Source organism: Lepisosteus oculatus, chromosome 27 (assembly GCF_040954835.1).
Source record: "Lepisosteus oculatus isolate fLepOcu1 chromosome 27, fLepOcu1.hap2, whole genome shotgun sequence".
Taxonomy (NCBI): Eukaryota; Metazoa; Chordata; class Actinopteri; order Semionotiformes; family Lepisosteidae; genus Lepisosteus; species Lepisosteus oculatus.
The window spans coordinates 1581448-1594900 of NC_090722.1; positions in this window are offsets into that span (position 1 = coordinate 1581448).

The window sequence follows — 13453 nt, forward strand, 5'->3', positions numbered from 1 at the left end:
AAGACAAGAGGAGGCAGACCGAGGGAAAATGAAGAGTGGTGGTGGGATATGGAAGTTCAGCAAACACTGAAGGAAAAGAAAAAAGCATACAAGGCACTGAAAGATGGCACTGGAGAATTACAAGAATATAAGAGACTAAAGAAGCTAGCAAAAAGAAGTGTAGCAAGAGCAAAGGAAAGAGCCTGGAAAGAATGGTATGAGAAACTTGAAACAAAGGAAGGAGAGGACCAAATCTACAAGATTGCTAAACATAGAGCGAGACAGAAAAAATATATTATCCGGGTGGCGGTACTCAAGGATGGAGAAGGCAGAGTCTTGATTAAAGAAGAACAGATCAAGCAAAGATGGCTGGAGTACTTCAAAAATCTGTTAAATGTAGAAAATGAGAGGGAGAACCTAGTGGAGGCAGACGTAGTGTGTGGACCAATCCAAGAAATTTCAGTAAAGGAAGTGACAGAAGCTATCAAAGAGATGAAAGTGGGCAAAGCAACTGGACCATCAGGAATAGCAGCAGAACACTTTAAGAACCTCGATGAAGAGGGGATTCAGTGGCTGACGAGATTGCTAAACAATATTGCAAAGGAAGAGAGAATTCCAGAAGAATGGACAAAAAGCAGTATGGTTACCATCTACAAGGAGAAAGGAGACCCAATGGAGTGTAAAAACTATAGAGGAATAAAACTTCTAGAACATGGATTGAAAATCCTGGAAAAAATTCTGAACAAGAGACTCAGGAAGATAATCAGGATCCACAACTCACAATTTGGATTCTCAGCGGGGAAAAGCACAACAGATGCCATTTTTGTGATGAGACAGTTACAGGAGAAGACACTAGAGAAAGGGAAAAAGCTGTATGTGGCCTTTCTAGACTTGGAGAAGGCATATGACCGTGTGCCCAGAGAGGTGGTGTATTGGTGCTTGAGGAAGAAAGGAGTACCAGAAAGCATGGTGAAGTTAGTTCAAGCAACCTATAGAGATGCAACTACGAAGATGATAACACAACAGGGAGAGACAAAAGAGTTTGAAATCACAGTTGGAGTACACCAAGGATCAGCACTAAGTCCTTTCCTTTTCATAAACATTATTGACACACTGACAGAGGAGGTAAGAACAGAAGTGCCTTGGGAACTCATCTTTGCTGATGATGTGGCACTGATGGCAGACTCAGAAGTAGAACTACAGGAGAAAGTGTTCAAACGGCAGAGGAGTCTGGAAAAGGGTGGACTGAAAATGAATGCAGAAAAATCTGAAATAATGGTAATGGAGAGAAGAGGAGATACTATGACCAATGTTGAGGAGACAAATGGAGGAAAACTGAAACAAGTTGATGACTTTAAATACCTTGGATCAAAACTGGTAAAGGGAGGAGAAACACTGGAGGCAGTAAAACAAAGAGTGAAAGCTGGATGGAACAAGTGGAGAGAAATAACTGGAATAATCTGTGACAGGAAAATTCCCAGAAAGTTAAAGTGCAAATGTACAAGATTGTGATTAGACCTGTACTACTATATGGAGCTGAATGCTTGGCAGTTGGAAAGAGGGAAGAGAACTTGATGAGAAGAACTGAAATGAGGATGTTGAGATGGATTCTGCAGATTTCAATGAAGGATAAGATCAGAAATGAAGAAATCCGTAGACGATGTAGGGTGGTGGATGTGGTTGAGAAGATGCGAGAGGCGAGGTTACGGTGGTATGGACATATCATGAGGAGGGACGTTGAGAAAGTAACAAAGAGGGTAATGGAATTTGAGGTGGAAGGTAACAGATGAAGAGGCAGGCCTAGAAAGAGATGGATAGATTGTGTGAGAAAAGATATGGAGGTATGTGAAGTGAGTGAGGAAGATGTGCTCGACAGAGACAATGGAGAAGAGCAACCAAAGCAGCTGACCCCAGGACAGTCTGGGACTAAGGCTGTGAAAAAGAAGAAGAAGAAGAAGGTGGAGGAAGGATGACGGGAGCGATTGCTTATTACCGACAGCTGAGTACGATTGAGCGTGGTTGTTGTCACCCCTCCCGAACTTTCGTTATAAACTCCATTCATGAAATTCAAGTATTTTAAAGGGTTAATTATAAAGTAAAAAACGTACAATGTACACAAACATTATAAGCTGATCACCCGTTTCTTAATGATCGAATCCCGTTTTTTATAGCGTTTAAAGTCATGCAATGTTCCAAGCAGGGACACTTCACTGTATCATATTGTAACGCCCTCGCCTGGTGGTGAGGAGGAAGCGCCCCTAGGTGCTCGTAGTACCGCTGGGCATGCTGGGAGTGGCAGCCGGGGAGAGTCTGAGGGTCAGCACGATGACCAGCGGCTGACCCTACCTGTGTAAATAATGTCCTAGTAGTTCTAGTGCCCTGTGTAGTCTTATAAAAGTATAGCGTGTTGTTAAGTAATTACCACCCTAAAGATATGTACTGTACGTGTTCCGTCAGTCTCCTCATGTGCGTGTAGATCCTGTGTTTGGTTTTGTGTGGTTGTTAATGAATAAAGCAGCGCTTGGTTTGTTAATCGCGTCTCCACTGGTCCTTTGTTCTGAAAAGAACCTGTAAACGCTACATTGGTGTCAGAAGCGGGCAGGATGGACAAATCGTGGTAGACACTACCTGATTCTGTTAAGCGCCGGCTGACGCTGAAAGAAACAGAACCCATCGGCAGCGCACATAGGGAGCCTGAGCAACTCCTGGGTGCGACAGGTGGCCACAGCCCTTACCAGGGCTACCCAGTAGTAGTCCCGCCAGTAGAATTGGGGCAACTGGCCGCTACTCCTGGTCAGCGGGCACCCCAGAGAGAGGATACTCTCCCTGCCGGAGCCGATCAGTGATTCCCACACCCATCGGCGCGGGTGCGACCAGGTCGCTACGATGGTGAAGCACCTTGGGAAACCTACGAGGCGCAGTTCCGGCTCGCGGCCTGGACGAATGGCTGGAGCCGGGCGGAGATGGCCGGCCACCTGGCGGCGGCGCTGGAAGGAGCGGCCTGCCAGGTGCTCCTGGACGACCCGGAGGAGGACAGAGGCGAATACACGGCGCTGGCAGCAGCTCTCCAGCTGCGCTTCGGTGTGGAGGAGGCGCCGGACTTGATGCTGGAGAGGCTGGCCCTGCGGCGGCGCCGACCAGGAGAGCGGCTGGGCCCGGTTGCCGCTGATGTCACGTTCCTCGCCCGCAGAGGATACTCAGCTTTTCCTCGGGAGGGGCAGCGGGAGATGGCTCTCCAGGCCTTTCTCAAAGCCCTCTCACCTGAGGAGCTGCGGCGCCACGTGCAGCTGGCCGCGCCAACATCGCTGGAGAAGGCCTTGGCCCTTGCTACACGGGCTGAGGCCGTGTTCGGGGTGGCTGGCAGCGCCAGCAGACGCAGTGCGCCCTGCTGGCTGACCGAGGCGGCGACGGAGGAATCCAGCGAGGGGGAAGAGGAGCCAGCCAGTGCAGCGACCCCCGCGGAACAGCCCCGCACGCTGATTTGCAACCGCTGCGGGAAGAGGGGACGCCGAGCCCGGTTCTGCTGGGCACCCGAACCTCGCACTCCTCGATCGGCGTTGGGAAACAGGAAAGGGGCGGCTCTGCGCAGGGAAGGCCGCCTCTTGAACACCTCAACCCCCGCTCCGGGGAGTGCTGTTAAGACCGGCGCCCCTCACGCCACTGTGGGGCGAGTCGGCTCTAGCCGGGGCCTGTACCTCCACTGCCAAATCGAGGACCAACCCTGCCTGGCCCTACTCGACACCGGTTCATCGGTAACCCTACTCCGGCCGGGCGTCCTCCCCGATGAAGAGGGCACCAACCCAGCAGGATGGGAGGCCTCCAGCCTGCGGCTGAAGACCGTGACGGGACAGCTCGCTGCAGTCCGGGGGAAACAGGTGCTTGCCTTCCGTCTAGGTGCAGCGACGGTGCGCCACCCCTAGACCTACTGCAGCGAGTGGGGGCCAGTTTGGACTTGAGCCGGCAGGAGTTGGTGTGGCAGGGGGAGCGACTTCGCCTGATGGAGGGCAGGCCCGGCGAAGGCCGAGGGACGCGGCGGCGGCAGCCGCCGGGGCAGGCCAGGCCTGCGAGCCGGGGAGCGAGCGTGCCGGATCCTGCCCCCGAGTCAGCCGGGGGGCCAGACAAGGCGGCGGCGGCGGGGCTGAGTGTTGCGTGGAAGCGAGGCGTGCCGTTGAGGACCTCTACCAGCGGAGCTGCAAGGGCCTCGATCAGGACCAGCGGCAGCGGCTCCAGGAGCTACTCGCCCAGAACGAGGATCTCTTTGCGGCGAGAGATGAGGACTGCACCCGCACTGCCCTGGTCCAACACGAAATCAACACCGGCGACGCTCGGCCCATCCGCATCCCACCGGGACGCATGGTTCACGCCAAGCGCAGCTTTCTGGGGTTGGCCTCGTACTACCGGAGGTTCGTCCGGGACTTTGCCAGCATCGCTGCCCCGCTGCACCACCTCACAGACAAGGGCCGCCGTTTCGACTGGGACTCGGCCGGTTGCGTGAAGCTCTGGTGGGGGCCCCCGTGCTGGCCTACCCCGACCCGTGGTTACCGTATGTTCTCGATACCGACGCAAGTAACTCGGGGGTGGGTGCGGTGTTGGCGCAGGAGGGGCCAGATGGGGAGCGCGTAGTGGCCTACTATAGTCCGGCTTTGACTAGGGCTGAACAGAACTACTGCGTGACCCATCGCGAGCTGCTGGCGGTGATGGCGGCGGTCCACCACTTCAGGCCGTACCTGTTCGGGACCCGGTTCCGGCTGAGGACCGACCATGAGTCCCTCACCTGGCTGCTCCACTTTAAGGAGCCGGAGGGGCAGATGGCACGATGGATAGAGATCCTGCAGGAGTACGACTTCACTGTCGCGCACCGTGCGGGGTCTCGCCATCTCAATGCCGACGCTGTCTCGCGGCGCCCCTGCGAGGCCACGGACTGCCACCACTGTGCCTGGCGGGAGCAGTGTGAGGAGGCTGTCCGCACCGTGGCGGAGGCGAGAACCGCGGCCACGGCCCAGGAGGGGCCGCTGGGGGTGGGCCTGCCAGACCTGGCGCAGCGTCAGGCAGCAGGAGTGGGGCCGGTGCTCCGCTGGAGGGCAGAAGGAGTGCGGCCTACGCGAGAGGAGCTCGCCCCACACCCGAAGTCCGTCAAGGCCCTCTGCACCCTGTGGGAGGCCTTGGAGGTAAAGGACGGGGTGCTACGCTGGGGGTGGCGGGTACCCTCCAGTGGTGAGGTACGGTGGCAGCTGGTGGTGCCACGGTCGCTCCGTGGGGCGGTGCTCCGAGCGGTGCACGGCCAGCCGGGCGTGGGGCACTTCGGCGGTAAAAAAACCCTGCAGCGTCTCCGAGGCCATTTTTATTGGGGTCTTTGCCACTGGGACGTGGAGTGGTATTGCCAAACGTGTGCGGTGTGTATGGCGCAGAAGGAGCGCTCTCGGGCCCCCCTCCAACAACACCAGGTGGGGGCTCCTATGGAGCGGGTGGGGGTGGACGTTTTAGGCCCGTTTCCACGCACCAAGGCCGGGAACCGCTACGTCTTGGTGGCCATGGATTATTTTACGAAGTGGCCGGAGGCCTACGCCCTCCCGGACCAGAGTGCCCCCACGGTGGCCGATGCACTGCTGGACGGGATGTTTGCCAAGCTGGGGGTGCCGGAGGAGTTACACAGTGACCAGGGGCGTAACTTCGAGTCCCAGGTCTTCGCCAGAGTGTGCCAGCGCCTGGGGATCACTAAGACGCGGACCACACCGCTGCATCCCCAGAGCGACGTGTTGGTGGAGCGGTTTAATCGGACGCTCGCCACCCAGCTGGCCACCCTGGTGTCCCGGCACCAACGGGACTGGGACCGCCACCTCCCCCGTGCGCTCTGGGCGTATAGGACCACGGTCCAGGAATCCACCGGGTGCACCCCGGCCTCGCTCATGCTGGGCCGGGAAATGCGAACACTGGTGGACCTGGTCTTCAGCCCGCCGCCCGGAAACGGGTCGGAACCGCCGGCTGGACTGGACTACGAGTGGGACCTGCGACAGCGGATGCGGCGAGTGCACAGCTTTGCACGGACCCACCTGAATCAGGCGGGAGTCCGGCAGAAGCGGCACTACGACCTGCGCTGCAGGGGGCCTGCCTTCCAGCCCGGGGACTAGGTTTGGGGGTACAGCCCGCACCGCCGCAAAGGCCTCAGCCCTAAGCTGGTGCCGTCGTGGGAGGGGCCCGCTGAGGTACTCGGGGTGGTGGGCAAGGTCTGCTACCGTGTCCGGTTGCAAACACGGGGGAGAGTGGTGGTCCTGCACCGAGACCGCCTGGCCCCCTACCGGGCCCGGGAGGAGAAGCCGTGTGGGGAGGCTCTAGAGGAGCAGCCGGGGCTGGGCCGGCCGATAGTGGGGCGTCTGTGGGTCGCCAGCCGTCACCGCGGCGGAACGGTCGCTCACGCAGGGTTCCACAGCAGTTAGCCGAGTACGAGTACAGCCTGAGAGGGGTGTTCGACGTCGGCGAGACGCCAGACGCTTCAGGTGGGGGCAGTGTAACGCCCTCGCCTGGTGGTGAGGAGGAAGCGCCCCTAGGCGCTCGTAGTACCGCTGGGCATGCTGGGCGTGGCAGCCAGGGAGAGTCTGAGGGTCAGCACGATGACCAGCGGCTGACCCTACCTGTAAATAATGTCATAGTAGTTCTAGTGTCTTGTGTAGTCTTATAAGAGTATAGCGTGTTGTTAAGTAATTACCACCCTAAAGATGTGTACATGTTCCGTCAGTCTCCTCATGTGCGTGTATATTCTGTGTTTGGTTTTGTGCGGTTGTTAATGAATAAAGCAGCGCTTGCTTTGTTAATCACGTCTCCACTGGTCCTTTGTTCTGAAAAGAACCTGTAAACGCTACAATATTTTCAATTTCTTTTTTTAAAACTTAAAAAAATTGTTTGCCCAGCAAGATTTTAATTTTGCACAGTAACGATATATATCACGATATAGATTGTTTTCTCATCATTTCAATAGAACATGCTTTAAAAGGAGTACAACTTTTTTATTGCCTGGAGTTAGCTATTAGGTTATTATTAACTGTTGGTTAGCTACCGTGTTGTTCCTTTAGTATTTTTGAAATTCCACACTGAACTGAAGTGCATGTCGAACAGTTTAAGCACATTTTTATTTTGCAGAACTGAAACAATACAATAAACTTATGAACATGAATTAAATAAGTAAATATGTAATACTTCAAGTAAAATTCTTATTGACTTAAATATGTAATACTTCTTAAAACAAAATAAAGTAAAAAAATAAGATAAAAACTCTTCAGGCATTAAAGTAATAACCCCTCCAGTATTCAAACGGCTGCTTCGTGTCCACATGGAAGCCTGCGTGGTGAATGACTCGGGCAGCAATGTCTTTTCACCCCGACACGAGAGCTGCTGGACTCGCACCCCTGTTCCGTCTTGAGCGGATGGAAGAGGGCGCTTGTACTACCGCCTCTGGCTAAAATCGCCGCCGACAGAATTGGCAGAAAACCGGTTTCTGCTCGCGGTCCGACTTTTTAAATCCGCGCCATTTCCAAACGACCGATGAAGCGCCCTCCTTCTCAACAATTCCGTTTCTTGTGGCCGGCTCGCTAGCGCTGCCTTTCTGCATTTCTCCGCGTTTTCCGTTTGTTAGTGTTCACAGACCGGCCCGGCGAACAGGTGTTTGTTTTCAGGGAAAGGGAAGAGGACGCCCGCGTGTTTATATTGGCCCCCATGACCTCAGACGCGTCATAAACCGGACGTCTGAACCACCGAAGATCAATCATTCTGAACCTATATTTCCAAATATCAGCAAGATGAACATTTTCAGAATTAGAGAATTGGAGCTAAAATATGGCAGAATTGTAAACTATGACAGTGCTGGTGGCGCAATCTGTGTAAACATCAAAATCCATTCTCTACCGGTATAAACGGTTTAGCCAAATCCATATCGGACACATGTTTCTACCGGTATACCGACTATATGGGTTATACTGCCCACCACTGTTTCAGTCCCCTCTCATCCAGCTCAAAATCTCTTTCAGCTTCTCCCCTCTGGAAAACATTTCAAATCCTTCCTCTCAAGGACTGCCCGTTTCAACCTCAGCTTCTATCCCACTGCCAGACGAACTGTGAATTCACGTTGAACTCTGACATTTAGTTGTATAATGATGCTGTTACATGGAAAGTTGTTTACATATGTGACAATGTTTGTCTTCTGTCCTATTTGAATTTGTACTGTATATGTTGTTTGTGTAGCGGCGAGGCTTAATAATAAGAAAGAATTAAGTGTTCTGAGCCTTCCCAAATGAGGCCCCATTTCTCTGTTCATCTCTGTGGTGCAGCCACAGAGAAACTATTCATGCAAGCTGATTTAAGGTTTGATAAGGACAGCTCCCAAAGGGGGATGTACTTAGCTAAGGCTGGCTATCATGATCAATGGTCATCCATTGGCGCCTATCTGTCTAGGGAGTGCCAGATGGACATCTGGACTGCATTCCTAAGTGTCAGGAGTAAGTGACTCATATCTCACCTTGATCAACCAATCAGGGACTGGTAGGGCCGAGTAACCCACGTGGGACTCTGATGCCCATGGAACTTTCAGCCAATCAATGAGCTGAAGTTCCTCCAGGTAAAAACAGGCAACACAGAGAGCCTGAGAGATTCAGTAAGATTCAGGAGAATTCTGTGGACTGTTCTAAAGGGAATTCAAAGGAGAATTCCAGGGCAGGACGGCCCAGGAGCAGAAGGCCCCCAAGGGCAGGACATTCTCGCAGCGCGCCTCCTGACCATCCTGAGACTCAGCCCGGACAACCATGGAACGGCCAGTGTGTCCGAGTGCCGGAACTTTCCTTTGTTCTAAGAGTCTAGAGTGGAGGTTGCCAGAGAGTAACCAGCAGCAGGCCTCGTGAACAGGTCGGAACTGTGGACAGCTGAATCACTATTCAGAACTAGCTCTTCATCAGGAACGAACCGGTCCTCTTCCTGACTTGCTGGGACCCACAGTCATCTTTTCTCCTGAGCACAAACTTTGCTAGTTAAAGCCAGTGAGCATCTGCAGCGCACCGTCGCAAGCCGCACATCACAGCCTGGCACACAGCCAGAGATCGCGGATTGGACAGCAACAGCCTGCAACTGTTTCTTTGTGCCCGCAGGAGATCTGAATCCCCAGAGATTGGATGAGTATTCAACTTCAATGCATTACAGCTCGAGAACTCAATTGTTATCCCAACCAGTTGATATCAATTTAATTCCTAAGAGTTATGTACTTGTTTTGAGTATCTAATGTAGAAATTATAACCAAGTTCATTTATGAAACGGTCTTAATGAATGATATACTGAACATATGTCCTCTTGATATGTGTAACACTTCGTAACTGATTGAATATATATCTTTTGTATTCTGATAACCCTCTCGATAAAATCTGTTAGTTTAAGGCATATTCTATGTATTAATAAATGTATCCTCGTGTATTAGTACCTGTGCGTGTGCGTTGTTTGAGTTTTGTCGCATGGATGGACTCTAAAGCCATCAAAAGAATCAATTTGTGATTTACTGCTACAATTAATAATTGTCTCAGTAAATGCCCAAACCCTACAGAACTGGTGCCTTCAGAGAGCCACTACATTACATTTTGGCTATGGCAACGTTACATATTTGGCGTCCCTGAACGGCTATGAAACACTACATTTGTATGTCTCATCTGTGTTCTTTGCTGTACCGAAAGCAAATTCCACCAACTACTGTTGTGTGGCAATAAAGAATAATGAATGAATGAGTCCCTGAGGCGTACCGTCCAATATTTTGAAAGAGTGAAAAAACAAGCTTGCATGAGAGAAAAGGGCGCAGTAAACTGCGCAGAGTAGCTGACGTTGACCAACAGCTAAAGTTGCTTAAAGAATTTAAAATCCGTCTGACTACTGCAGATCTCATATAATTGAGCAGAAAGTCACCGGGCTCTTATAAGCGGTTCTGTTAGCAGAGTTTGAGTTAACACACTGCACCCCTTTGAATGGATTTTTATCACCTTTATTACCTTTGCCTGTCTGGGGTGTGGGGCTGTATCTCTTCCTCAGTTTAAAGTCTGATACGTCCGCAGTAAACCGAGAGACTAAAACCCACTATCGATAAAACATCTGCTTTGCGACACTTCTCAAACTGCTCCAAAGTCGGGCGCAGAGTATCATCCTCTAAACTGAAAGCCACAATGGACTCCACAATCACCCGTAATATTCAATTCAATTCAATTTATTTTATATAGCGCCTTTCACAACAAGGTTGCCCCAAGGTGCTTAACAATGCAAGTAACCATGCATGTTGTAAATACAGAACAGAAGACCGGAAGACAACGGAGGAGAGGAACCCAAAACTCCTTAGTTAGGAAAAGAAAAACCTCTGGGGGTCCAAGGTCAACTGGCTGCCCAACCCCTCTGGGCATGCTAACATTATACAATTCAAAAAGGAAATAAATAAATGAGGGTATTAATCCATCCATCATGTCTTCATTATGTCAGTATTACAGACTGCAGTACCGTAATATCTGTAATACAAAGGACCACCACAAACTAAAACAAGCCCAAGAGCAGCACGCGTGAACCAAGGAAAAAATATCAGCTCCACAAAACAAGTCCCCAAACATGCTACATCCCCACTATATTAACAGCAAGGTGAAAGTGGGGAGGTGATTTTTAATTTTTTATATTATAAGATGACCTGCTTCACACCACAAGAAGAGAGGACAATGTGATTCTTTCTGTAGAAAACACATTGTTATGTTTACAAAATTAAAGTGTTTTAAAAGTTTAATTAAAAAGTTCAAAAACACTTAAGATTCTAAGCTAATCATGAGGAAGAAAAATCACCTGTTTATCGCACATAAAAAGTTGTTTTAACTATCGTTTTTATAGCTTTTAAAGTCATGCAATGTCTGATTTAGGAAGGGACATGTTCTTGTTTCTTATTTTGGATTTTCTTTACAACGTTAGAATCAGTTGCCCATTGTGCCATACAGTGTGATGTTACATTTTTTATGTTTTTAAGACACTTAAGAACACTTAGACTGATGCATAAAAATGTAGCATAATGCATTCTCACGTTATGAACTCGTTTACACCTGGGATCCACTTAATTCACACTAAGGTTTCTAAAAAGGCAACCTGGTACTAGATATTGTTTAAATAAAAGTTGTGAAAATCGCGATCTTTAAAATGCCTGTGCTTTGAAGGTTCTGTCTTACTGACATCAGAAACTTGTCTTATAAACAGGCATTTTAATTAGAAAGCAGAGGTAATGAAAAATGGAAAAAACTCTGAAAACTGAAAAAAATACAAGAAATTTGAAATGATCATTTATTATTAATACATTAATATTGTTAATAATGATCAGATATATTATTATAGTTTCAGTGGCCTTTTTAATACCACTTTGTTATTCCCAATTATAATTACAAGGTATATGATTTCGTTTTAAGGCTTGTTGTAAAGGCTTGTGTTAAACTGCCCTACTGGGATGAATAAAGTATTTTGAATTGAACTTAATAAAACCGGTGGAACAGGTTTGTACTCCCACTGTTGACAGTATTCACATTTGCTCATTCATGTTTTTATTTTATTATTAATATCATTTAACACTGAATACACTGTGATATACAAAAAAATAATTTAAAATGTTAATATAGTGTCCATAATATTTATTGTTTTATTTTTTAAAAAGTGGAATACTACCTGATTTATAGATCATATTTAGATCTTTAAATTAATATCGTTATTAATTTCTTTAGTTACGCGATTCCATATTACATTCCCTATTAAACTGATTCTAAAAGGTACACATTTTTTACTGTAATAATAACAGCAAGCATGCATAGAAAAGGTTAAAACATTATAGCTTTTACAAAGTATATAAACTTAATATAGCCAGAACGAGCACGTCAAAACGTTTCCAGAATATCCACCGTAAGTGACCGTATTAAAGACTTTGATGCATAAAATGTTTATGAAGAAAGTGGAATACTGTTGTGTACTTTTTATTTAAGCAACCGCTACCAGCCATATACAGTATGTATAATATATTTATATTCTTAAATTAATATCGTTTATGATGATATGACGTTCAGAGACATTATGTTCCTGTCATTTTTATACTCAGCTACCAAAATTTCCCTTTAGTTATTAATATTCCAGATTAAGAGGATTTAAACATGCACAGCAGAGAGATTGAATGAAGCAATCGTTTCACTAACATCTAATGCACCACAAGTGCCACCTGTCGATCATCTCTGCCCAGCGAATCACGTGTCGTGGCAACCTGCAGCCCCAATCCCACGTTACGGGGTTTTACTGCGGATTCTGAATGTCTACATCTGTAACAGGTCATTTAAATCTCACATAAAGGCACACTGACAACTAGATGAAACGTTGCATTTACATTTTTGAAACTATACATTTTTTATTCTACTCAGTGTTCCACAAATCGGCCCATCTGACAGATGATCCTTTCAGCTGATAATTCAATTACTAAAATAATAATAAGAACATGACTGGAGTGTATCAAGTCAATTCCACACGGAGAGATTTAGCCCTCTGGCTTGAGTGCAATATAAATCCCGAAAGTGAATCCCAGCAGGACTGACCTCCCCATGGCCCCGCCCCCTCTTTAGATACTGTGCACAGTCATGCCTCGACCAAGTCCCCACAGAAACCAATGGAAACACAGAGCAAACCGCTCATCTCCACCTTCTCACAATATTTCACTGATCTGTCACAAATCCACGTTTGGATTAGGTGAGTCATTGTAACTAGACTAATGGTTACTAAGAGTTCAGTAACTAATCACCCAACTCGTCGATTGTCACTTTAGCTAATTGCCTTAATGAATTAAAGACTTGGATATGTGAAAACCTTTTGTCACTCAACTCTGATAAAACTGAGCTTCTGCTGTTTGGAGGCAACAGTGCAGATACGACTGCTATAACCTCAGCACTCAACTCTGAGGGTTTAAAAGTTTGCTTCAAAGATTCGGCATGTAATCTAGGCATCATCTTAGACACGAGACTCTCATTTAACTCTCATGTCAATACAGTATCGAAGGTATGCTTCCTACAGTTAAGAAACATTGCAAAACTAAGGCATTTTCTCTACACTCAAGACACAGAGAAACTAATACATGCTTTTGTATACAGAAGATCAGATTACTATAATGCCCTGCTATCAGGGAGCACCTATCACACTTTCAACACCTTATAGCGAATTCAAAACGAGGCAGCTAGAATTGGTACCAGGAGCAGAAAGTACGACAACACCTATACTTAGCTCTCTCCATTGGCTTCCTGTCAGGTACAGGGCAGACCTCAAAATTCTTTTACTTATAAGGCTCTCAGAGGTCAGGTGCCTGTCTGATTAATGGAGCTGATTAATGTTAATGATTAATCCACATATTAATAAAATAACAGCTGGCGGTAAAGCCTTCAGCTACAGGGCCCCTAGTTTATGGAACAGTCTG